This window comes from Patagioenas fasciata, chromosome 2, assembly GCF_037038585.1.
Source record: "Patagioenas fasciata isolate bPatFas1 chromosome 2, bPatFas1.hap1, whole genome shotgun sequence".
Lineage (NCBI taxonomy): Eukaryota > Metazoa > Chordata > Aves > Columbiformes > Columbidae > Patagioenas > Patagioenas fasciata.
Genome location: NC_092521.1, coordinates 23,575,244 through 23,600,605, shown reverse-complemented (window position 1 = coordinate 23,600,605; position 25,362 = coordinate 23,575,244). Strand labels below are relative to the sequence as shown.

General features: G+C 40.8%; 1 protein-coding gene across 3 annotated transcripts in view; it reads right to left on the bottom strand.

Moving 5' to 3' along the window:
* RNF19A (ring finger protein 19A, RBR E3 ubiquitin protein ligase) overlaps positions 1–22,429 on the bottom strand; it is a 63,666-nt gene extending 41,237 nt beyond the window's left edge. Inside the window, exons 1-2 of one of the 3 annotated variants that reach the window (XM_065831033.2) lie at positions 22,261–22,429; positions 19,202–19,360 (exon numbers count right to left, since the gene is read on the bottom strand). The gene's annotated coding sequence lies outside the window, so the exon portion shown is untranslated. Of the gene's footprint in view, positions 1–19,201; positions 19,361–21,479; positions 21,708–22,260 lie in introns of those variants that run through there. The other 2 variants (XM_071803904.1, XM_065831032.2) reach the window with 2 other exon arrangements.
* Between the last annotated feature and the right edge of the window lie 2,933 nt (positions 22,430–25,362).

Genomic DNA, 25,362 nt, shown 5'->3' with positions numbered 1-25,362 from the left:
CCATAAAACATTTTTATCAGACTAATGGCTTCAAAAACATTAACAAATCAGTCTTCAGAGTATTCCTGTGAAATGTTCACAGTAATTTTGAAATGGAATACTATTTTTCCAAATTTGTGGGAAACAGACACCAAGGCCACCTGAAATACTGTAGGCTGCCCAAGCTGTAAAGCTGTTTCATGTTAGTATAGGTTCAAAACTTATGCTGAGCACTGACAGCAGTAGCTACCTGCAGATCAACAACTCAGTGTCTAAAGATTGGCATACAGGAAAACAAACACCTAACTACTCTATACGGGCCTTGTTCAACACCACATAAACACTCTACAAAAGGAGCTACCAGAGACTCCTCATTCTAGCACTTCCTATCCTAAGTTTAAACCCCAGCATGCTCAAAAAAATGTCACTACTTTCTGTAATGATTTAAATGTTAACAATATTTTGTCTGTTGTTAGGGCATGAGAATGTTCTCTTACACAAATTTGAATAAAATTTAGTACTGTGCAGATAGCAAATGAGACCTAGGTAGCATTAGCTAGATGTTTTTTCTCTTTGAAACTACTATCCCTGTAACAGATTGTATTAATATTGGCCAATGGGTTTCAAAAGATGAAAACAAACCTAAAAGAATGCCTTCCCTCAAGGAGACTATGGTCTGCTGCAGTGCTTTTCAAACTAGGGGTTGTGGAATGCATCTCTGTGGAGGAACACAAGGAACTGATATAAGTCCATGCTCCTGTAACAGTAGACACAGGGTGGTAGCCTACAGGGCTGTCCACGGCTAAGCTTCATTTAACCTTTCCATCCCTCACTCCTCACTAACCAAACCCACTCGACACTGTCGTGGCCGAGATGTTGGCCAATACTCAGCAGAGGTTAAGGATAACACCTGTGAACAGTCCCTTCATTCCTCTGCCATTTTCTTTTGCTGATGCTGAAGCTTGAGAGCCACAAAACTACAAGTAGGGCAGGAAGGGAACAACATGGAAAATGAGGAAAGCTATAATAAAAAGAAAACAGATTTGATCTAAAAAAGTTTAAAAGAAGTTGTTTCAGTAGTTTCAGCTTTCATCACCCTCAATTTCCTCTATCCCAGCATGCAATCTTTTCTTCCTACTCTTCCGCCAGGCATTCACTTATGCCTTTCTCCCTCCTCTGTTGCCTCTACCCACCACCTTTTCCTGTACCCCCTCTGAACCAGAGGTAGGCATCTCCCACTTTGTCTCAAACCTCTCAATCTGGCAAACAACCAGGAGCAGAGGAAGTATTCCTCCTCCTCACTGGAGTCTCTCATTATTGACTTGATGTCTGGCAGCTGGCAGACAAAATTTAAGTATCTCACTAATTGCTACAATGGCTGAAAAAGTCTGGTTGTATGTGAAATATTCAGGAATTTAGGCACCACACCAACCAGTCTTTAAAGAAAATGCCCAAAGCCATTTTCGAAAAAATTTGCAGTTCCTTGCAAGTTTTCACAGGGAAAGAATAAAAACAGATTAAGGCTTCTCTAAGGAAAAAAAAAAAAAACCACACAACAAAAACCAAAAAACAAACCACCACCCAAACAGCAACAACAACAAAAAGAAACAAAAAAACCCCACACCACACTAACCCAACAACCAACCACGTTTGCTCTAAACCAGACTTTATAACTTTCTCAGAGCAGATGCGAAGGACTATATTTTTAAACAGTAAGAAACCTTTTCCCTGGATTCTCAGAAACAATATTCAGTGGGATTTTTTTGTTTGTTTTTATATCCAAGTTGAGCCACAAAATGTGTTCCAGACCAACTACATTTGGAATGAAATCTAATAAAAAACCTAAATGCCTGGTTTCATAATGCAAAGTATTATATTAATCTTATTTATAACAGACACTGTCAGTTCAAGTATTGTATAGACATATAGTCATACACTCCTAGAAAGATGAATTCTTTGTTGCTTATGTGATGATAGCAGCCCAGTCAAAATTAATATCTACTAAGACCATTTCCACTACATCATACACTTACCATATGTGGAAGTGTCTTTCCAAATATAGTGTAAATTCTAAAAACAAAGCATGAAGAGAAAGGATGCATCACTCTTATTTTACAGATAGGAGGTTGAGGCAGACAGATGACGAAGGACAGGACAATGGAGCAGTTTGCCTTGGTTGACGAGAACTGAGTTAGGGACCAATTAAGCAATCCGGATATCCATAAATCCATAGATCCAGATGGGATGCACACATGGGTGCTGAGGGAGCTGGCTGAAGTCATTGCTAGGCCACTCTTCTTCATTTTTGCTAAATCTTGGGAAACAGCAGAGGTGCCTGAGGACTGGAGGAAAGCAAATGTCACTCCAGCCTTCAAAAAGGGCAAGAAGGAGGACCCGGGTAACGGGTCCCTGGTCAGCCTCACCTCCCATCACCTTTTCCAGGAATGAACAGCTTATCCTTGATGACATCTCAAGGCATATCAGGGATAAGAAGGTAGTCAACATGGCTTCACCAAGGGGAAGTCATGCTTGACCCAACCTCATTGCCTTTTATGAGGACATAACCAGGTGGATAGATGATGGTAAAGCAGGGGATGTGGTCTATTTTGATTTCAGTAAAACATCTGATGCAGTCTCCCACAGCATCCTCGCTGCTTAACTGAGGAAGTGTGGACTGGATGATCAGGTAGTGAGGTGGACTGGGAACTGGCTGAAGGAAAGAAACCAGAGAGCTGCTGTCAGTGGGGCAGAGCCCAGTTGGGGGCCTGTAACTAGTGGAGTGCCTCAACGTTCGTACTGGGCCTGGTACTATTCAATACATTCATCAATGACTTGGATGAGGGAATAGAGTGCACTGTCAGCAAGTTTGCTGATGACACCAAGCTGGGAGGAGTGGCTGACATGCCAGAAGGCTGTGCTGCCATCCAGCGAGACCTGGACAGGCTGGAGAGTTGGGTGGGGGAAAATTTAATGAAACAGAACCAGGGTAAGTGTAGAGTCTTGCATCTGGGCAGGAACAATCCCAAGTTCCAGTATAAGCCTGGTAACAGCCTGTCAGAGAGCAGCGTAGGGGAAAGCGACCTGGGGGTCCTGGTGGACAGCAGGATGACCATGAGCCAGCACTGTGCCCTCATGGCCAGGAAAGCCAATGGCATCCTGGGGTGTATAAGAAGGGGGGTGCTTAGTAGGTTGAGAGAGGTTCTCCTTCCCCTCTACTCCAGCCCTGGTGAGACCACATCTGGAATATTGCGTCCAGTTCTGGGCCCCTCAGTTCCAGAAGGACAGGGAACTGCTGGAGAGAGTCCAGCACAGGGTAACAAAGATGATGAAGGGAGTGGAGCATCTCCATTATGAGGAAAGGCTGAGGGAACTGGGTCCCTTTAGCTTGGAGAAGAAGAGAGTGAGGGGTGACCTCATTAATATTTACAAATATATAAACGGTAAGTGTCAGGAGGATGGAGCCAGGCTCTTCTTGGTGACAACCAATGACAGGACAATGGATATAAACTGGAACACAGGAGGTTTCACTTAAATTTGAGAAGAAACTTTGTCACAGTGAGGGTGATAGAGCACTGGAACAGGCTGCCCAGGGAGGTTGTGGAGTCTCCTACTCTGGAGACATTCAAATCCTGCCTGGACACATTCCTGTGTAACCTCAGGTGTTCCTGCTCCAATGGGGGGACTGGACAGGATGATCTTTCGAGGTCCCTTCCAATACCTATCATTCTGTGATAATGTGACTTGCCACACTCTCACACAGACAATGAACAGAACAGCCTGACAACGAACAGAGGAGAACCTGTCTTATCTCGTCGTTGTCCTGGGATCGCATGAATTGTCACAGCCTCCTATGGCTGAGCATTAAGCCACGATAACTTCACAACTTGCACTCACTTGCCTGTACTCTAATATATGTAGCACATCAGTCCAGTCTCTCATCACCACAGCTATCCTTAAAAACATTTATAAATCCCACCACCATTTGGAGCAGAAATAAAGCATGCTTTTTCCTCCCTCATACGTATCTCCGCAGTCTCTCAAATATCCATAGACTATAGCAGCACAAAAGGATTATGTTTCGCCCTTTTATCCATAGCTCATTTTACAGTACAATATCCTCCATATGACTGACATCAGCAAAGAAAGAGCCCTTACATTTTTCTTTGCTCAGCAAGATACATGGTCTGTAATAGTAGCCTGGAGGTATTTAATGTCATTCAAAAGTATGCCTTTCTCATCCTTGAAGGACCCACATATCTAGAAGGAAAGACAAATACTTGATAAAAGAAGTACAGAAACAATCCTAAATAACTTAATGACATTTCCAGTACTAACTTCATAAGCTGCAACAGAAAAAGGTTGATATTTTCAGACAAAATTTTCTATAGCGAAGCACCTAATAAAACTTAATCTACATATACAAAAGCTCACTATAAAAAGAACTTAAAAAATTAAAGACCTTGCTTTTATTTCTCCAAAGTGAAGCAGTCTTCCCTAATGGAGAAATAAATACGTACAAGACCAAGCCTGCTACACTATCAAACTAATCCTGAAATACAAGTTTGAAAAGGATTTAAAATACTATACTACTGTAATTCCAAATTTAATTTTTAAAAGCCATTTAAGCAATTACTTCATTTGATTATGTTTTGTAGAAGAAACTGCAAACTTCCAACATGTCCTAATTCATAAATTTGTCAATTACAGCATGAACCACAACATCATGAAAAAATACCCTATTAGAAGTGCTTATCTTTTTCCAGGCATTTATTTGAAAGGGAGGGGCTTTAACTGCTATGCAAGACATACTCTTTTGATACAGCTCAAATAAATGACATATAAAGGCCAATCTATATTTTACTCAAACCTGATAAATCTTACAAGAACCTATTAAGTTGTTACCATTTTAATACGTGTCAAGATATTAGTAAACATGGGAAAAAACACCCTGTTATTTCAATAATCATTAACATTCCTGACTGCCAAAGTTCACTGGAACATAAGAATGGTTGCACTGGATTTCACGAGTACAGAATCCTGCCTCCAGAGCATGTAAGACTCCATGGTGCAGATTAAGGGTGAAAGAAATATTCCACCGGGCCCATATCCTAAATACGAACTCTTCATTTGCCAGACTGCTTTCAAATCCAGATAGTAAGTTTATCTCCCTTTCCATATCTTCTAGCACTTTCTAAATCACCGTCCATAAGTATCAAATCTCCCTTCTCAATGCTATGAATCCTGAAGTCAGTCCTATGTTAATGAGCTCAACAGCCTAATGGAAAACAGCTCAAAACCAATTACTGCTTTAAAAAATCAGTGTTTAATCTGCTACTAATCTTACTGAATATCATCTCATCCCCACATTATGATAGGAGAAAAGAAGTTCTAACTTATCCTCATCTTACTCATATATGAACATAATTGCCAACTAGAGAGATGCAAAGCCTTTGAGGAACGGGGTTAGCTGGAGAATCAAGTGCATGACCAGAGACAGACAGAAGGAAGTACTGTATAAATGTTTGCACCATTTACAGCTACACACAGCCACTTGTGATACAGTAAATTACATATTTTCTAGATTTACAAACAAACAGTTGAAGGATACATGTTTCTGCTTTTGTCAGTGCATTAGCAGAAAAACAGGAAATGAATCAGACTGAAATAATAAACCTTGAGAAGAAACACGACGAAATTTTTTGGTCTTACAAAAGATTCATTCTTTTTTAAAGTGACAGGAACTTCAGTACACAATTTGATCTAAAAACCACAGCTTCAATAGATAGTAGAGTAAATATGGATTGTTCAGAAAAAGAAAATAAATCTGGATCTTTTTCTTTATTACGGCATATCGCAAGTCTCTTCCACAGTCTTTCTGATGCATCACATTTTCAGTTGGCTCTTAAATAAATGGAACTTAGGCAATCTGCATGTAAGTGCACTGACTGATGAAACACCAGCCAAGATAAGACAGGAAGGCTGCCAAATAAACATCAGTGCCAAATTATAGTGAACCCCTCATTTTCTTTCCAGCTTTGCCACACGACAGGCTGCATTTCGAACAAGTCTGGGTCTCTGTGTTACAGATATGCTGTGATACTGCATTTAAATTCCACTAAAGCTTCCTTCAATGAACTTTAAGAAATAAGATACAATGACAACAACAAAAATTAACCTCAAGTTCTGAAATCACTTTCCCGTGCAAGTACAAAATTCTGTCATCCTTGAGCACTATTTCTTTTGGACTGTCTCATCTCTTATTTAAGCAGTTAAAAAAAAAAAAGTTTAAAAAGTTAGAGAAGCCAACTATTGAAGAAAATGCATTTCCACAAAAAAAATTTAAATGGCAGGCAAATGCCTATTTTAACCCAGGATGCCACAGGACATTTAAAGACAGCTGTATACTTGCATATACAGAAGAACAGAACCAGGCTGTAACGCCTACTAGACACCACACTAATCACTTGAATTTCATGTCTGGACTAAAATATTTCCCCCCCCATAATCAAAACAGTCTACATGGGGAGGGGGGAATCAACAAAACAACAAACAAACAGAACTTTATCCTGTGTGGGTATTATATGGTTTTTGTCTTAATAATAAATTTTACAGCAAACTGACAGCACACTTTTTTCCTCATATGTAAAGCATTATCAAAGTTGTGGCAGCTGACACTGGGGTCAGTTTCAGTGATTTAATCCCAGGCTGCAGGGTTCTCATCAGCACCTGCAGGGGTCAGAAAGGAATGTGGCTCCCCAGCCCAGTGCACAACTCCTGTCCTTCCCAGTCTGGGCTGGGGAAGGGACCTGGATTCTGATACTCTGCATATTACTAACATCTCTTACATACCTGACCAGGTATACACAATTAAACCAAGTATCACACTTTGGCTCAAATGTGAATTCCCTTTCTCTGTTTTCTTTTACAGTATAGGTTGAAATAACTCCCTGCTGTTTCCATATTTCTCTCTGATTACATATAACATATAAAATAGCCCACACTTTTTATCAAAAACACTGAACTAAAGAAAAATATCTAATATTCTAATAGCAACCAAATTATTAAAAATAATTATTTTTACTCTTAATTGTATTTTTCCCCATTATTTTGAATGCCTCAGAAATACACTAATTAACTATAAACTAGTTTGCAATCACAACTGGTAAGAGGCAAGATTTTAAAACTGATACCATGGATGTCAGATGCTCTGGTAATTCAAGAAGTTCTGCCTTTTAAGAAGAGTATTAGTACACAATTTTTGGTGAGGAATGCAAGGTCACTCAAATCTAAAACAAGCTCATTAACAGTGTTAAACGAAACATAAAATCTTGATTTTATATATAAATATACATTAGTATTTCAGTTTTCTAACAAATATTTTCTTAGAAGAAAAAAAAAAAATCTTTCCTAAAATACCAAAAACAAGATGGAAAGCAATGTACTTCATTATTATAAGTATACTAACCTAATTTAACCTATTAAAAAAAAAAAAAAGCAGCTTGTGAAGAAAAGATTCCTTAAAAAAAAATGAAAGTAATTTTATTCTAATGAGACAAAGTACATTCTTATCTGGCTGTGACAGGGATTTTTTAAAAATAATTTAATAATTCTGATGCTATTAACATTTAATAACATGCCCTGATTAAAAGCAAGAGGAAGTCAGACCAATTACTGAGTTAGGAAGAACATTTGGTATATAAAACACAGTCCTTGTATTGATATGTAATTCACACCTGGTCTGGCTTGTCAATAAGTACAAAATATTTCACTAATCATATACTTGGAAAATGTTTCTCTGAATGTACCAAAAAACTGGTGTTACACAGAGCTGAAATCATAAAAAACTTATAAATGATGTTATTTCTTGAAGATTGCTGAAACCACTATACTACAGAGCATAATACTAAAGGAGCACACTTTAATAAAAAGTTTTGATAACAGACCAAAGGAAAAAAAAAAAGTATCAAGCTTTTAAAAATGCTCAACATACACTTACAAACAGAAGTGTGCACACACCCAACATCCTAAGGGGTTGGAGGAAAGCAGTCCTTACAGGTCAGATTTGCAGAAGAAATTCACTGCCAATGAAATCTAAACAAGACAGTGTCAGGAGCATTCTTATTTATAATAAGAACAACGAAAACAAATGGGTGTCTCGACACTTCTGAGTATTTGATCTGTGTGCATATATAAGCTTATTTGAAGATCAAATATTTGCAGGCATCCTAATTAAGCAGTCTTTGCCAGTAAAAACTATTGTGTTTTAATTATATTACTTAAGTAATGTCCTGGTTAAGCAGAGTATGAGAGCAGATGCTATCTAGTTTTTGGGATACTCTAGATAAGGAGCCATTGAAGAAGAAAAGACATTGCCCTGCAGCATCACTGCAGAAAAGTTTAGCTGTATTGCCTCTTCTCATCTAAGGAGCTCATCTCCAAGGAGAACTTTTCTTTTTACATCACCATAATAAAGATATGCAACAGATAATAACAAATCTAGTAAATCTTTTCCAACACTAATTTACAGAACCATAAAATCACTGAGGTTGGAAAAGACCCTTAAGATCATCGAGTCCAGCCATTAACCTAAGACTACCAAGTCCAACACTAAACCATGTTCCTAATGCAACCCAATTTGAGGTGCCCTAGACTAATAACTGTTTTCCTATGGAAGACCCAAGAGGAAAATCCCTGTAGATTTATCCGTACGAATAAGAAAATGTAACAAGGTAAGTTATGTTTGGGTTTTATTCATTTGAGAAAGGAAAGTGAAGCTATTTCACTTTTGAGGGAAGTTCTTTGAAGTCAGGAGCTTCACTGTTTATTTGAAACCGTTTATTTCCTCCTACAGTTCCAAAGAAAATAGTTACACAAATACATTAGAGGAAGCAGGTTTATAATTTCATTGAAAAGCTATTTAAGTTTCTTTAAAAGGAACTTTATGCCAGGAGATCTTTCAAACGTTTCCTTAAGTTACTTGCTAGAACATACACTTTAGTAGGTACCTTACTACTTTACAAAAGGAAAGCAACTACAGTGTATTATTCCACAGTACTAGTAAGCATTGCTCTATGTCCCTAAGCACAAAATTAAATTACCACAGTGCCAGGAAAACACCAATTCACTTCAAGTTGTAAATATATGAAGAAAATTCTCAACATCACTACAATGAAATGGTAAAATACCCAGGGACATGACATGTTAAAAAAAAAATAAATAAACAAAATTTAAGCTAGACTGCAGCATTCCAAGATACTTTGCCATTTGTTTTCAAAGTGCTTTCAGTTTTAGTTCAAATTTACTTCTCATTTTATAAACCAGTTATCACTTAAGTTACAGTAAGACCTGCAGTTGTTTAAGACTAATTAAGCTACATATAACTTTAAGAAATGTATTTCTGCAGGGAAAAATACATTCACAAAATTCTATTGATGTGCAGTTAGGTAGCTTGCAGGTTTTTGTATTTTAATATAATTTCCTCGAACAATACAAAAAGCAACTTGAAGTGGACAGAAACATGGCAGACAAGTTCTACAGGAATGTAGACAGATGTGAAGTTATTTGCCTGTATTTTAAAATTATGGATACTAAAGGGAATGCATCTTTTCCAATGTCCAGTGCAAGAAGCTCTGGTATAGAGGGGCTCTAAGCTCAGTAAAGTTTACTACATAGTTTGAGAGTCCTACAGATGAAGTCCCTACAGAACTAGAAAAAAGTTTCAATAAATACGAGTAGTCATCCATGCTGTCTCTGTCATGTGTTAACCTATCCTGCAGCAGAAATTCAGAACAGGGGCATCTTGCACGCTTCAGAGCAAGGTCAGATGTTCAATTTAAACTGCCTATAAGACAAGTTTAAGCTAAATCACCAGATCTGAAGGGAAGCAAGGGCTTTCACGTCATTATACTGATGTCTATAGGTTAATAATGTCCTTTTCTTGGAATTTACTAAATAGGAGGTCGTACCAGGTTTAACATTTTAAACCACTGTGGCTATTTGCTAAATTAACAATGTCCTTACAACAGCAGCTGAGCTTCCAAAGTAGCTTGCTACACTATTCTGTGGGACTAACTCCCAAAAGGCAAACATTTACCAGAACTTACTCTACAGACCAGATACCATTAGCACATAAAAGAGCACAGCACTCCTACAAAAGGCAGCAGCAGGCTTAAAGTGAGGATGGATATAGCACCTCATGGTTAAACAGCAGATGTTATGGGGGAGGAGGATGTAAGCAGACAGTCAGATTAAGTCAAATTGGAAAAATATAACATGCTATTGAAAACAGAAACTAAAGTAATAAGAAAATAAACGCATTGTGACTCACTTGATTTTTACAGCTTAGTAAGTAACTTATTTCAAAAGACAAGGATTTCTTGTTAAAAGCAAGCCTGGTAACACTATTATTAAGACTGCCTGACACTTCCCACTGTAACATCCTATTTCCAAAGCTGCTTAGAATCTTCTGAAGCAAACTAGGCTTAAAGTTATATACAAAGATCTTCGGTGCTCTTATTTTAATCAAACTACTTAAGCCAACAACAAAAACCCACACCTCAAAAAATTATAACACTTCAATGAAGAAAATTATCTTAGAAAATAAAATAAATCAAAAACTTAATATTTTCTCAGAATTTGAATTCTGGCCTATGTATCTGGGATGTACATTTTATCAGCCTTCCAGCAACGTGAATATAGCCATGCTTGCAAGTTCTGGGGAACAGGAGAAGAAAGATACATGCTTTTCAGCAAAAAGCAGAAATTTTATCTGCAAAAATCTCTCCTGAACTTGATTCAGCCTCAAACCAAACATAATCTTCTTTGCACTTCCAGGTGCACAATATGCTGTATCAAAGTACCAGACCAGTATTATTCAATATATTCATCAATGACTTGGATGAGGGAATAGAGTGCACTGTCAGCAAGTTTGCTGATGACACCAAGCTGGGAGGAGTGGCTGACACACCAGGAGGCTGTGCTGCCGTCCAGCGAGACCTGGACAGGCTGGAGAGTTGGGCAGGGAAAAATTTAATGAAATATAACAAGGGCAGGTGTAGAGTCTTGCACCTGGGCAGGAACAACCCCAGGTTCCAGTGTAAGTTGGAGAATGACCTGTTAGAGAGCAGCGTAGGGGAAAGGGACCTGGGGATCCTGGTGGACAGCAGGAGGACCATGAGCCAGCACTGTGCCCTCATGGCCAGGAAGGTCAATGGCATCCTGGGGTGTATTAGAAGGGGGGTGGTTAGTAGGTCGAGAGAGGTTCTCCTTCCCCTCTACTCTGCCCTGGTGAGACCACATCTGGAATATTGTGTCCAGTTCTGGGCCCCTCAGTTCCAGAAGGACAGGGAACTGCTGGAGAGAGTCCAGCACAGGACAACAAATATGATTAAGGGAGTGGAGCATCTCCCTTATGAGGAAAGGCTGAGGGAGCTGGGTCTCTTCAGCTTGGAGGAGACTGAGGGGTGACCTCATTAATAAATATATAAAGAGTGAGTGCCACAAGGATGAAGCCAGGCTCTTCTCGGTGACAACCAATGGTAAGACAACGGGTAATGGGTACAAACTGGAACACAGGAGGTTCCACTTATATTTGAGAAGAAACTTCTCAGTGAGGGTAACAGAGCACTGGAACAGGCTGCCCAGGGGGATTGTGGAGTCTCCTTCTCTGGAGACATTCAAAACCTGCCTGGACACATTCCTGTGTAACCTCATCTAAGTGTTCCTGCTCTGGCAGGAGGATTGGACTGGATGATCTTTTGAGGTCTCTTCCAATCCCTAACATTCTGTGATTCTGTGAAAATAAAGCTAAGAAGCTGACTTATCCTTTCCAGGATCTCACTACTATGTAACAGTAATGTAGAAGATAATCTAACCAAATGTGGAAGCAGCAGGAGAGAAGGGGGCTAGGAGGAGACAAGCAGATGAAAACAAGAATGCATATAGCCCAATCTTGCTGAGACATGGTTCTGAGCAACCTGACCTAAAAGCAGTCCTGCTTTGAGCAGGACCTGGACTCCATGCCCTTCAAAAGTCTCTTTCAATCCCAATCATGCTGGAATTCAAACAACAGTTGAGGTGGTGCCTGCCAGAAGAGCAACTGAAGTCTGCACCAAAACAGGAACAAGATGGCAAAACAGACTCCTTCACAGAGCATAAGAAAGAAAAATAAAAGAAAAAACAGGGACTGCAGAGCGAGGAGACCAACAGTTGTTCAGGGAAATAATCTGGGAATTCTAGCACAAGTAATAGAGACAATGTATCTCATGAAAAACCCAGAGAGACAGGAGAACTGGCTGATCAGAAACAGGAAAAGAAAACATGCTAACAAGCACAGGGTGAAGATACCAGAGACCCTACAAAGAGTAGCTGAACTGGGAAGAAGAGAGGAAGCATCTCCAAATGACAGGAGAGAAAGACACAGACATCAGATTAGGTATGGAAAAGGATATGAATCTAGATTTGTTAAGATATCTTCCTAACAAAAATCATAACTCAATATGAATAGGATTTAGAAAAAACAGTGTTAGGTATGCAGAAAGTAAAAGGTACATCGGTGGTGACAAATAAGGAAAAAAAAAAAGGCAGCAAAAGCAGCTTATACTGTCGAAGCATGCCTTACTCTAGCGCTCATCCTCCAAGTCCAAAGACATCCATAAAACTCTGCATAAGCACACAGATCATACTGTCTAGGGTTGATCCCTATAAAGCATGGCAGAGTATTATTAGATACCACTAGCTCAAATAGCAGCGGCCTGCCTAGTGAGTAGCTTCCAAATCTGCTGATATGATTGCAATTATTATTTTTAACAGCTAGGAAACAGCACACAAGCTACATCAGAAATAACGTCACTAAGTAAACAGAGTTAAGCCCTGGAGTTTGGAAATAAGTGCTGAAGTACACTACGATGGTTTAATTGCATGGCTTTTATCCCTTTCCCTCCTGTACAATCTTTGACAGGTTCACACTTTATCAGTTCACTAAGTATTTTGTTTGTTCTTACTCACTGTGCACTCATTAAAAACCAACCAAACAAAAACACCACCACAACAACAAAACAGACAAATGCACACCCCCAACCCTGTATATAATGCTACGTTATAGTCAAATACCATATTCATGCCACTGAAGTAGCATGTTACTGTCCCTTTTAACAGATTCAATATTAAGGCATATGATCAAGGATGAATTTATTCACCAAACTCAGGTGCCTGATCTGAGATAGCCTGAAATAAAATAAATTTTGGGGTATGTTATACAGAAAATTATATATTCAAAGATACCTGCAGTATTGTGTACATACACACCAACACTCCTCCACCCTAAACCAAGAAATACCACTGATACTACATAGCCAGGATTCTGATGCCTTCGACAGGCAAGAAGAAAATATTTTCAGTTTTCTGTTTTATTTGCATTATATTCAAATGAAACAATCACCCTTGAGACCAGGTTTGTTGCTACCCAACATAGATGGAGTCCCTAGTGGGCAGGGCAAATGCATTCTGAGGAATGCTTCTCTGGGGAAGAAACAAAAAACCACAGCTGTGTAATATAACTAAGAACTATAACTTAATAAAGCTAGGCACAAAAGGTGATCAAACTACAGTTACTTCTTCAAACTTAATTCTGGTATTTCTTAACAATTGAGAATTTGACCTGAAACCTTAAAATGACAATAAACTGCATGCAATGGCAGAATCAATTTCACTTTATTGACATGTGCAACCCCTCACATTACAAAACAAGGGCAAATAAGTCAACTAATTACTGCAGAAGCCACACCTACCTGTCTGTAGTATTTCTAGTGCACGCATTATCATGGTTTCTGAGAAACAAATTTAAACTTCCAGCACCCTAAAGGCATTTCCCTTGACTTTACAACAGAGTTTTCCATTATACACACTATTAAAACCTGAGCCATTCTTCAAGATGCACTGTTTTGCAGAACGCCCATTAGAGAAGTTAAAGTTAATGCAATTCCATATTGAGTTAGACCATACGCACCCAAAGCCATACTTCAGTCAACTGCTCTGATGACTTGACAGTCATGTGATAATGAAGTTAAATCTAATAACCTCCCCTTTTTGAAGGAAATCAAATCACGAAAGCAAGGATTTAATCTTCATCACCAAATATTCCAAACCCACCCATATTCAGTTACTAGTTTACAATAATACTGTACAAACAAAGCACACATTTCAGAGAGCTGAACTTTAAATGTGATTAGTTCTAACTTCAGAAGGACTACATTTTAGAGAGTTTCAGTACCTACACTGCTTTTTTTACAGATAGAAGCATCAGCCTACTGAGGCTTCCCATAGCATTGTATTTTTGTTCGCTATACTGCCAACTGGAAGCTCCCTCCTTTCAGAGTTCTGATTTGTTCTCTGAATGACTTCTAGCACAACAGAACTATTCTGCCTACGTAGTGGTGTGTTGGTACGCATCTCAGGAGGAACACCAACCATATCAAAATATCTATTCATTATTACTTTTACTTTTAATCATCATAGATGAACAAAGGCAAATTACAGAAGGTTTAAGACAATCTGTCCCACAAATGCAGCATACTGTGGCTTCACATTAACTGTGCATATGCCGCTTTCTGTATAATGGCTTTAAAAGGCATACAGTGCAAAGATCCTCACAGCCTGTGGGATATAATTTAGGTTGAAACTGTGACTTCGAAATTATTTGTTATGCTTAAAACAAAAGGGTAATATTGCATGACCTCTGAGATAAGAAAAAGGATATCCCCCTAAAAAAAAAAAAAATACAGCAGTACCTCACACCTCAGAAACAAAACAGAAAAAAGCAATAATGAAAACAAAACCGTGTCACTGTCTCATATTTTACTCAAACAACATTTCTTGGTCTAGATCCAGCCACGATATTATGTTGAGTAGTGCAGGGTGTAGGAGGTGGGAAGAAACCGTTTTCACTGCTTAACGCTCTAGATAAAAAGCTGAAACACTGCCGGGCAGGACTAAACAGGATGCTTCTACTTCTTAACCCACTCCCCAGCAAACAACACCTCCTTTCAAAGCTTCAATTCAACAGCAAAAGATAAGTTCATCTGGCACATCACATACCTTATCTACTAACTAAATTAACACTGAAAACAGGGGAGCTTGTTCTTCCTTTCCCAAACAGGCAGGCAGGCAGCATGTAATACTAATAATCTTAATTCTTGCAAGGCATGGTCTTTCTCTTTGTTTATCTTTGTTCTCTTTTCATGAGTTAGTTAATTTACTACCTAATTCATCTTGGAATCATCTTTAATTGTTAATAATGGAAAGACTCAGGACTCCTGTGCTGAGCTTACAGTGTTCTATTCTTACCCTGGCTGAATTTCTGCCTGGTGTCAGGTCACACGAAGGCAAAGTCTACTTTTCTGCAGCTTGGCACCACTACCACAAAGTTCAAACAAAAGCATACTGCCACATAAAAGAGAAAAAGAAGGCAACAGCAAATAGGAACAGGAAGAGGAAGAAAGGGGGGAAAAAAGTAACTAGTCAGGTAGCAACTTGAGAAGGAAAATACTTCTGGTCACCAGATACAAAAAAACACCAACCCTCAGCCCAAATGGAGACAGCTTAAAACCACAGTGGTGTGAAATTAGAAGAAACAGTGAGCATAACACCTTTGCAGATTTCTTCTCTGCATCGTACCACAAAGAAACTTGCACTGACTGCAGGAAAGCAACAGCCTGGCTTCACAAGCTGTAAGTGCTAAAGATCCCTTTGCTTAAAAAGGACCTAGAAGTTTGATACCTCCATCTCTGACCCTGAGTAAAAGGGCTCCTGGTCTCCCAAGATGTATTTTTAGCAGTGCCATATAAAGGAAAGCTTGATTCCTTTTTTTGAAAATGCAAAGTCAAACAAAAAGTAAGTATCAGATACAGCTTCACAGGTAAAATGAAACTGGAAAGATAACTGCTCTTCTCAGGAAACTGAAGGTCTCCAATTCAGAAAAAAAAAAAAATTCTAAGGCTTTATTCTGTTTATATTTGACTTGAGACGAACACAAAGTTAGAGGCACCACCATCAGGACACATAGTGAAGAAGTCTTTGGTAAAAAATATTTTTCTATACACATTCTAAAAGTCTTTAGCCTTGAACAGACTTCATCTTACAGTCACATTTCTTTTTATTAATCACCATATTAGATTGCTTATTATGGAAACACAAAAGACAGACCTAACGTAAGACACTACCCAATGGCTGACCAGAAGAAAACGTTTCTCAGCAGGCTTCACCTTTGCCAGCTGGATGATTTCACTACAACCACTATTTTATTCCTACACAAATGTTATTCTACCATAAGATGTCTGAAGGACAACTGGATGCTCCCTACGTAAAACATTTTGATATGAAGGAGAAAAGCCAAACAGTATACTGCAACAACCACTCTGACAGTATCTTCACTTACTATATACACTCCCCACAAAGACATTAATACTTACTAAAACATTTAGTGTCAAGATACAATTAGATCTTGATACAAGAAGAGCTGCAGCACTGAATATGGGCTGAGCACATGGCCCTCAATTTCCAGGTCATAAAAAGACCCAAGCACTCATCAACTATCTCATTTAGACAGAACAACAGCCTTTTATTTCCTATAAAAGGTATAAATGTTTCTTCCCAAGAGATAGAGTTCCAAATGAGGATACTGCAGAAGATCTGCCAAAACATCCCTCCCCTCGCCCCGTTTCACTGAAATATCCTGTAAGTTCTGTGCAGCACGTACTTTCAGCAAAAGAAATGGATGAATGACGCATTTAGGCATGGCACCATCAATAATCTTTTCCTCTGGAATGCAACCATTATGGTGCTAAGAGAGACTCTCACTTGACTAAGAGCAGACAGTTAACAAGGCTATTTAAAAACAAAGGTGCAGCAACAATCAGTGCTGTGAGGTCATATCCAAAATGCTAGCCAGACAGCACTGGAAAATCCCCACGCCTCGACTAAAATCTTTAGCCCCACCTATACCTCCATGGTTCAGTACATGCGCTGAAGTCCAGGACCACTTCACACTCCCTACAAACCATTTCTTGAAAACATGCACACGGTAAACTTGTCTCAACAGAAGTCATACACAGCACACCAAACGTTACAGCTGGAATTGTCTTACAGACTAAATATTTTCAAATAAAAACAGAACTTGATTAACTTGATGTAGCTGGCAGAATTTGGTTTTACGTGAAAAATCTAATCATTAACTGAGAAAACTAAACCTGATACTTTTATTTATCGAGAATACGCAGCATCAGTGAAACACAATGAGAACTAAGCAACATGATTCTTACTGCAGACAGATTTTCTGGAGTTAGCCCTCTCGCTGAAGCAATTCTTCATTCACTAAATGCAACAACTGAAAGGGACAGCTAGAGGCTCCAATTTAGAATAAAAGCTCTAATCTGCCTTATGGGAGCAGCTAAAGGACCTATGGAAAAATGTTTGTTTAACAGTAATTTATCTCAACTATAAATGGAAGCAGAACAGAACTGACATAGTCCCACAATGACAGTTTGTGCTGAACAATCACAGGATACTTGCATTAACAGAGTTGTGCTCTACTTAAGAAGCAAAAGCAAGTGACTATACCAAATTGAATTGGTACAAACGCTTATTTCTGCAAGATGCCCTTCAAACATCTTGCTGAAGACATCATTAGGGGATATGCTGGCCTCTGCAGAGAGGAAGTTTTAATGCCTGAGGAAACACCTGTGTACACATAACTTTTATTTAAGCTCATTTCATTAGGTCTCTTTGCTAAGTTGCTTTAGGTTAAATCAACTCTTATATCAGCTTTCCAGATTGGTGCAATATATCTAGATGTGAAGTGAACCTGCTGGAAACTTGCCCTTCAGAAAATTAAAAAAAAAAAAAAAAAATCTACAGCTATTCTCATCCTGTAAACGGCAACTACAGTTGCAGTGTTCTGGCTATCAGTCCAACAATATACTAATAGTCACAGAGCAGATGACTGACTTCAATCCACAGTTTTTAAAGTCTATAGTAATCGTCCCATTGCAAAAAAGTAATAGAAGCATTCCCACCTTTTCTCATTCCATGGACATGGACACAGCTCAAGGTAGGGTTTATTCTGTTAGAAGTGTGCCACTACTTCCATGGAAGTGAAGCAAAACCGACAGTAGAGGCCTTCCTCACTGCCCTCAATGAGGAAAGACCTAAGTTGTGGTATCACAAATGACAACTCAGCTTTTATGGGGCTTTTCTCTCTTCTCTGAATTTTACTGCCTTTGAAGAACAGTGCTTTGTTTTGGAACCCTGAGTCAGTATCTGCACTATGAGAAGAAAAAAAAAAAAAAAAAAACCAAACAAAAAACACACACACACTAACAACAAGAAGTAACCCATGCCAGAGAAAGGCCAGCAATCAAACACGAGGTAAAGCACTTTTATGCAGTGGCTGAGAATTGACAGAAATGAAGAAAGAAGACTAAACTGCCTTATGACTCAGATGATCAAAGTTTCTTATACAAAGTCCCTTCTCATCAGCTAGAAAATCTGGGATAATGGGGGGAACATTAGTTTACAGAAGTTTGGTAGAAATTTGCCAATTCATAAATGTCAACAATAGGCCAAATACCTACTTATAAAACTTATCACAAAGCACTAAGAAATAAAATTGGTAAAAGAGAGTGCTTGAAGATATCCTTCTGAAGTAACCTTCAAGTAAATACTCAAGAGGGAAGACTGAAATTCCACTCTGAATTCTACTCATTAGTTCAAACTCATTTGTTTATTTGGACTTCTACTTCTTTCTGAGCTAAAGCAGAACACACACTATCTGAAATCTAATCTATATACACAACATGAAAAGGTTTCACTTTTCCTTAAAGGTTATTTCACTGACCATATAAGACAAACTACTAGAAATGAACTAACATTAGACTAAATCACAATTAAAACTTCAATTTCAGAGAATCGGGGAAAAAAATAAAAAAGGACGCATCCTCTTGTGAGAAACTAGGAACATAAAAAAAACCCAACTGTTTTCTAGGTACTGATACAGTCTCCTCCATAGTCTTCCTATGTGAAAACAAAAACAACAACAACAACAAAAAAAAAAAAACCACCACACACAAAAAACAAACCAAAAAACCAACAACACAACACACTGCACCAAAAATAATATACTGCAACACTATCAACAACCAGTCCTCTAAGACTCAATACTACTTTTTACCTTCTTGGTGGAAGTCTACCTCCAGGTGCAATGCAGATGCTTTTAGCAATATAAGATCCAACACCATTCTCAGCATGTTGAAGCTGCATTACGTACACCGATTTATCCAGCTACGCATCTTCCATCAGTTCACACAGAAGGGAGAATGGAAACTTAGAGCTAAGGCAAACGCAAAAAGAGAAAAATCTGAAATCAACTTCTCTATGAATAAGCCAGTATTAAAATTAGCATTTTGTAGTCCCTGAAAGAGTATTCGCTGACCCTAAGAAAGAATCAGACTGACTCACAACTCAGCTACAAAACAGAAATCACACTAAGAGTAAAGCCTAAAACATGTACTCATCAACTCGTTCTAGTCAGGTATTAAAATTTATTATACTAGGCTGGTATGTGGCATTTACATCCAATTCTGAGAACAAATCAAAGCTAATTATGGATATCCGACCATGGGCCATAATGGAGACCACAAGCTTGGCTAAAGGCCCTCAGAGGACAGTGGTGCAGAACAGTGTCTTGTACTTTAGAGTTCAAACACCTTCCTTAGCACTTCCAAACCAGGATTCAGAAGTCTTACGGAAAGATTTAGGCATCCTACTTCGTTTGCCTGGCAAGTGGCAGGGGAGGAATCTTTGTGAAGAATACTTTAATAAGCATAAGGATCAAAAAGGCCCAAGCAAACAGGAAAAAAAAAAAAAGACTGGTTAGGAAGAACCATCTACCCACTGAACAAATGCAGTCTGAACTTTCTGTCATAGGGAACAGTAGCTAAATGTTGTTAATTATTAATAGAAAAATAAAGTATGCACATTTTCCATCACAAAAGGCTCTACACAACTGCCAAAAGAATTCAAAGGTTTGTGTTCTTTCACAGGTTGGAAATATTCACATAAAACAAGTTTTCCTAATATTAATGCTAACTGGGAATCCCATAGCTAAATGAGTTTTAATGACTCATTTACTAATGGAGAGGCCAGGATTTGTAAACACTACAAAGGTAAACAAATACATTTGTCAAGTATCTTACTTGCTCCTGAGCCTCAGCTAGCATAATTAATCAAAATCTGATGATTGCTCTTTATAAGAAATGTGTCATTTGTCTGGTAGATATAAAAAGAAAACCACACATACACATTTCAACCCTCTCTTCTATAAATGATGAATGATCCGATGTCCTCAAACTCAAAAACAGCTGACAACATAAACATAACAGCTAGAATTCAGCATTCCAGAAATGCTGAATTGTGTAAAGCACAAACTCTGCAATACTTCAAAAAATATGCATAGAGGAGTTACGCATATGTAAGCCTTTTACTGAACTAATTTCTAAGAGCTGCATTATTGCCATTATGCAAAAGTGGAACTTTCATTTCCATTTACTGGACCAAACAGGCCTAGTTCACATGCAATAAAAAAGTGCCTTCTTGGCTTTCTGAAAGCTTTAAGTACAAACATTTAAACTATGTTTGCACTTAAACAACGGTAAGATTTTGGAAACTGTTAAGTAATGTTACACAGCCATCATTTCTAAGCATGCAAATCAATTACGTTAGCTGGGCAAAAGAGAATTTATACTTGAGTTTGACCTAGACATTAAACTGAAAACCTTATTTTCCAATGAACTTAGTGAAAAACATTCCTTCAGATACTGAACTAGGGTTTTTTGGCTACCAAAAAAACTTTGAAGAAAAAAATTGAATTTAAAAAATTATTTTATTATTAGTTTTGTCTATAGAATTAAATCCTGCAAGACTCATTTCCCAAACTGCCCCTTGCTTTTTAAAAATAACGTTGTCCTTGATGCCAATTTGAGATAAAGCACTGATCAGCAGCAATGCCAATGACAGTATTTTAACAGAAACAAGATTTGTTGTGCTGCTCACGGGGAAATGCTAGCACATTTCCAGTAAGCGACCACAAGGGCATAAAGGCTTTAAACTTTGGTTTCTCTGCTCAGCAATAACTGCATTCCACTACTGTCCCTTTTGCATAACCCCTAACTCTACTGCACTACTACCCCTTTAGCAAAGCCGCATTTCTTTCAGAGAGCACTGGAGTAGGAGAGGAAGAGGTAGAGGGACACCTCCCATTTGCCAACCAGCACCTCTTTAGCTCTCTTAGATGCACATTGACGTTCAGATTGTTAATTGTTTTTCCGTCTTTGCAAGACGCGCCTGCAATAGTTGCAGTGTGTAGAGTACACTGCCAGATGGAAAACTCCCAGCTCTGCAGAAGGACCTGTGCAAGGATGCTGGCAATCACCACTGCTGGTTTCCCTCACCGCCTTTCCAGCCGAGCGGTAACATCGTCGGTCACCCCAGTACTCTCGCTCCTACGATTCACCGGATCCAGGGTGGGCAACAGAGCACAGAAAGGCAAAAGCGAAACTCTCCATGGGCAGACGTGGGAACCCTTCCCCCCGGACTGCGCCGAAGGCCCGGGAGTTGCGTGCACTGCTTCTCCCGTGCCCCGTAAGTTCAAGCACAAGAAGTTTCCAGGGCCCAGCCGGCGGCCCTATGCCCCTCCTGGGCGGCGAGAGTGAGGCGCCCGCCGAGGGGCCCCCCGCAGCGCCGCGGCCCACCCGGGCGGGCGGAGGGCGGCAGCACCTCCCCGCACAGCCCCACCCGCCGAGGCCAAGCGAAACCCACCCGGCAGCTCCCCCGTCATCCAGCTCCCAGGGCGGGAGGGGGCCCGGGCTCCCCTCCTCCGCCACGGTTCGGGGCGGGACGGGCCCCTCGCTCAGCCCGGGGGGAGTCGAGGGGAGACAATGGGCACGATGACTTCACCCTCCAGCAATGTGAGGAGCACCGGCGGACGCCGCCGACTTCCCCCAGGGCCCCGGCTCCCCCGGCCGCAGCGGGAACCCACCCGGGCCCTCTCCCACCCGGGCTCGGGCCCCCGCCCAGAGGCGGCTCCGGCTCGAAGGCACCGCTCCACCCCCCCACCCTTCGCTACTCTCAGGGCGGCGGCTGCCGGCCGAGACCCCAGGTGGGAGACGGAGACGCCACCGCCGACGGGCCCTTCCGCGTCCCCCTGCCCCGCCGCGGGCCCAGCCCCGATACCTGCGAGTCGGCGAGAGAAAGCGCCACCGTTCCGCCGGCCCGGGCCCGGCCCCACGCAGGAAGCGTCTGTGTGTGTGTGTGTGTGTGAGGAACGGAGGGGGCGGCGCTGCCGGGGCGGGGCGGGCTGAGCCCGGCGGCGCGGGGCCCAGCCCGGCTCTGCCCGCGGAGGGAGGGAGAGAGGGCGGCGCCCGGGCCGTTGGTTTCCGCGACGCGCTGAGCTCACGCGCACGGCGGTGCCGCCTCCTCGCCCGCGGCCGTTGGGGCGGGGCGGGGCTCGAGCTGCCCTCAGGCACTGCCCCCAGGCGCTGCCCCGGCCGCGGGGCGCTGGGAGCTGGGGGCTCTGCCGGGGTAGGGGGGTGGCCCCGTCCGGCCCCGGGGGAGCTCGGCGCCGGCCGGGCGAGGATGGTGTCCTCTCCCCGGTGGCGGTCAGCAGGGTGGGCCGGTGTGCGGAGACTCCGCAGCGCTGCCAAGAGCCGCGACAGCAGCACAGAGCAATTATTTACCATTCAGTGGACTTCACACCCATTAAAATACAAAAAGTGCAGGGCGAGTAATGAACTGTTGAGGCGTTTCAGTAGGGTCACATCGCTGCATGCTGATTCACTCGTCCAAATGGCAGAGCACTGATTGCATGCTGTAAAATACAGGCACTCTTCTCGCCCCTCTTCTTGCCGTTTGAAAAAGAACCGGAGGCAGAATTTGCCCAGAAGTCGCCAGCCTTTCTTCTGCGGCATGACCCTGCTCCCCGCGGGTCACTGCAGCCACCCCTGGGGCGCGGGCGCTCGGCAGCTGAGCCCCCCCGGGCTGCCTCGGCCGGGCTGTGCCGCGCACCCGGCCCCGCTGCCCCGGCTCTCCGGCCGCTTGTACCGCCGACCTTCATGGGATTCCCTCTGCAATCCTGCCTGAGCTCCTGCGCGCTCCCACAGCCTGCCCCTGACCTCTGCTTCTGGGCCAGCTCCGAATCCCGCTGCCATATTTTAAGAATTATTTGTGGACGTTAATATTTCATCGGGTTTAAATCGTGTGTGTGTGTGTTTTTGTTTGTTTTTCTTTCTCTAGTTAATAATTCATACTGTCCTGGGTCATCTCTGAATTCTCTGGAAATGGAGTTTATCCTGTGCTTACAGATGACTAGTGGTGCTTCTGTTAAGCTGATACGAAGCCTAAAAGCTTACTCTGGAAGAAGTTACTAATTACCCAACCTGTATTTAGCGTGCAAATATTGTAAAATGAGTTAAATGTACCATGCTTTTCCTGCAGGATTTGCAATGTACGGTCTGTTCAAGGCTTGCACATACATTTACCTTTATTTATGTGCATAGTTCCATTTAAGCCAGTAAGGTCTACTTCCAGTACATCAAATTAAGAGTGAGTACAAGTCAGTCTATGGGGAGATACTTGATCTGAAATGACAGATTAGGCAATTACAACAAACATGAGGAAATGAGGGTAACAGCAATGAGGTTACACTGGAATTTTGATATGTTGTGTACAAACCACAGAAGTTCCTTCTTTCCTTCTAAAAGCCGGTAGCCAGGTGAGTTCCTTAGGCTCCAGAATTGCAAACACGTACATGTCACTTCAGGCATGTAAGTGGTGCCATTTTATTCAGCTGGATAAGATATGTAGAAAAATGTTACATCTAACTGTTTGCAGGGTGAAGTTTTGGCCACTTTCTTATATATGAGATTTGGTACAGAAATATGGTATTGGAGAACTAAAGTTCATAAAATGAGGGGAGAAATAGGAAAGGCAAGAGTGGAAATGAATGAGAGAAAGAAAACAAAGATGGGGACAGATGAGCATATAGAATATCATGACAGGTTAGGTGAACAAATGTTGACTGGAACAGGAACAGCAAACAATTTTACCAACTCAAATGTGCAAGCACCAATAAAACAGCAACCAGAAATGCAGAGCAATGCAATAATGTATTACTTTCTAAATCCAGAGGGATTCAGCAAATCAGTACAAATATTCTGAAGTCTCTCAGCTAATGCTGGAGAACAGGAGGAGAAGGGAGTCCGGTTGCTTTGAAAGTCTGTGCTGGGAGATCGAGTGGTTGCTGTGATGGTCAGAGAGTTTCCCCTTGAAGCTGATGAGGGAGAAAGCAAACCTCCAGCCAGCATCCCCCTGAGAGCTCTGCAGCAGAGAGCCTGCAGCCAACTAGGTGCTTTTCGTCAGAAACACTCAAAATAGTCAATTAACAAAATACAGAAGGGAATCTTTTCTTCACAAGCTGCACACAAAAACTCCCAGTGGTTTATATGATATGTAGGGAAGATATGTTTGTTTGTTCGCTTGCTTATTATTACAGAACAGGATGACAAAGAGGCATTAAGGAAAAGTAGGGGCTGCCCAAAGCCTTTAACAAAGAGGAAATACCTCACGCACACTGCATTTTGTGAAGCATACAAGATTTCTCAAAACAAACAAGCCTGTCTTTCCAAAACACCTTCTGGAGAATTTCTAAGATTTGAAACATTCTGGATATTTCATTCAGCTGCTGGCAGAAAAGTACAAAGTATTATTTTAGAATTAAAAAAATACTGCCATCAAAGCAAAGCAGCTGATATGTTCTATGGAGAAATAAGCACACACAACACGCTGTCAAACGTGGAAGGCCAAAAATTATATTGGCATGAAGAGAGGTGAGCAGACAGGACTGAGAAAGAAAAATGTTTTTTCTCTCAGTGGCAAGGAATGAAGAAATGGTATGACATGGACAACCTTTTCTCAATTTTGTATATTCTTCTCATAATCTATACTTGCATGGACTACTGGTCTCAGTATATTTTCAGTATTTATATACAAAACACTGCTATCTCATATGAAAGGGTACTGTAAAATCCAGTGTCTTGGGCCAGAATTGCACGTGTTTGTGGTCTTTTCTTTAAACTTACATTGGAAGAATATCAAGTATGACGGGTAAATGTTTCCATCTCTCTGATCCCACATCTGAGTACTTCTTAGAAACTTTTATCTCAATATTAAACCATCATCTTCAACATAAAATCGGCAGAGTCAAACTATTTTTTTCTATAGATAATTTTATATTTTCTGCAGCCCCTGTCATCATCTGGTCTACAGTCCACGATTTTT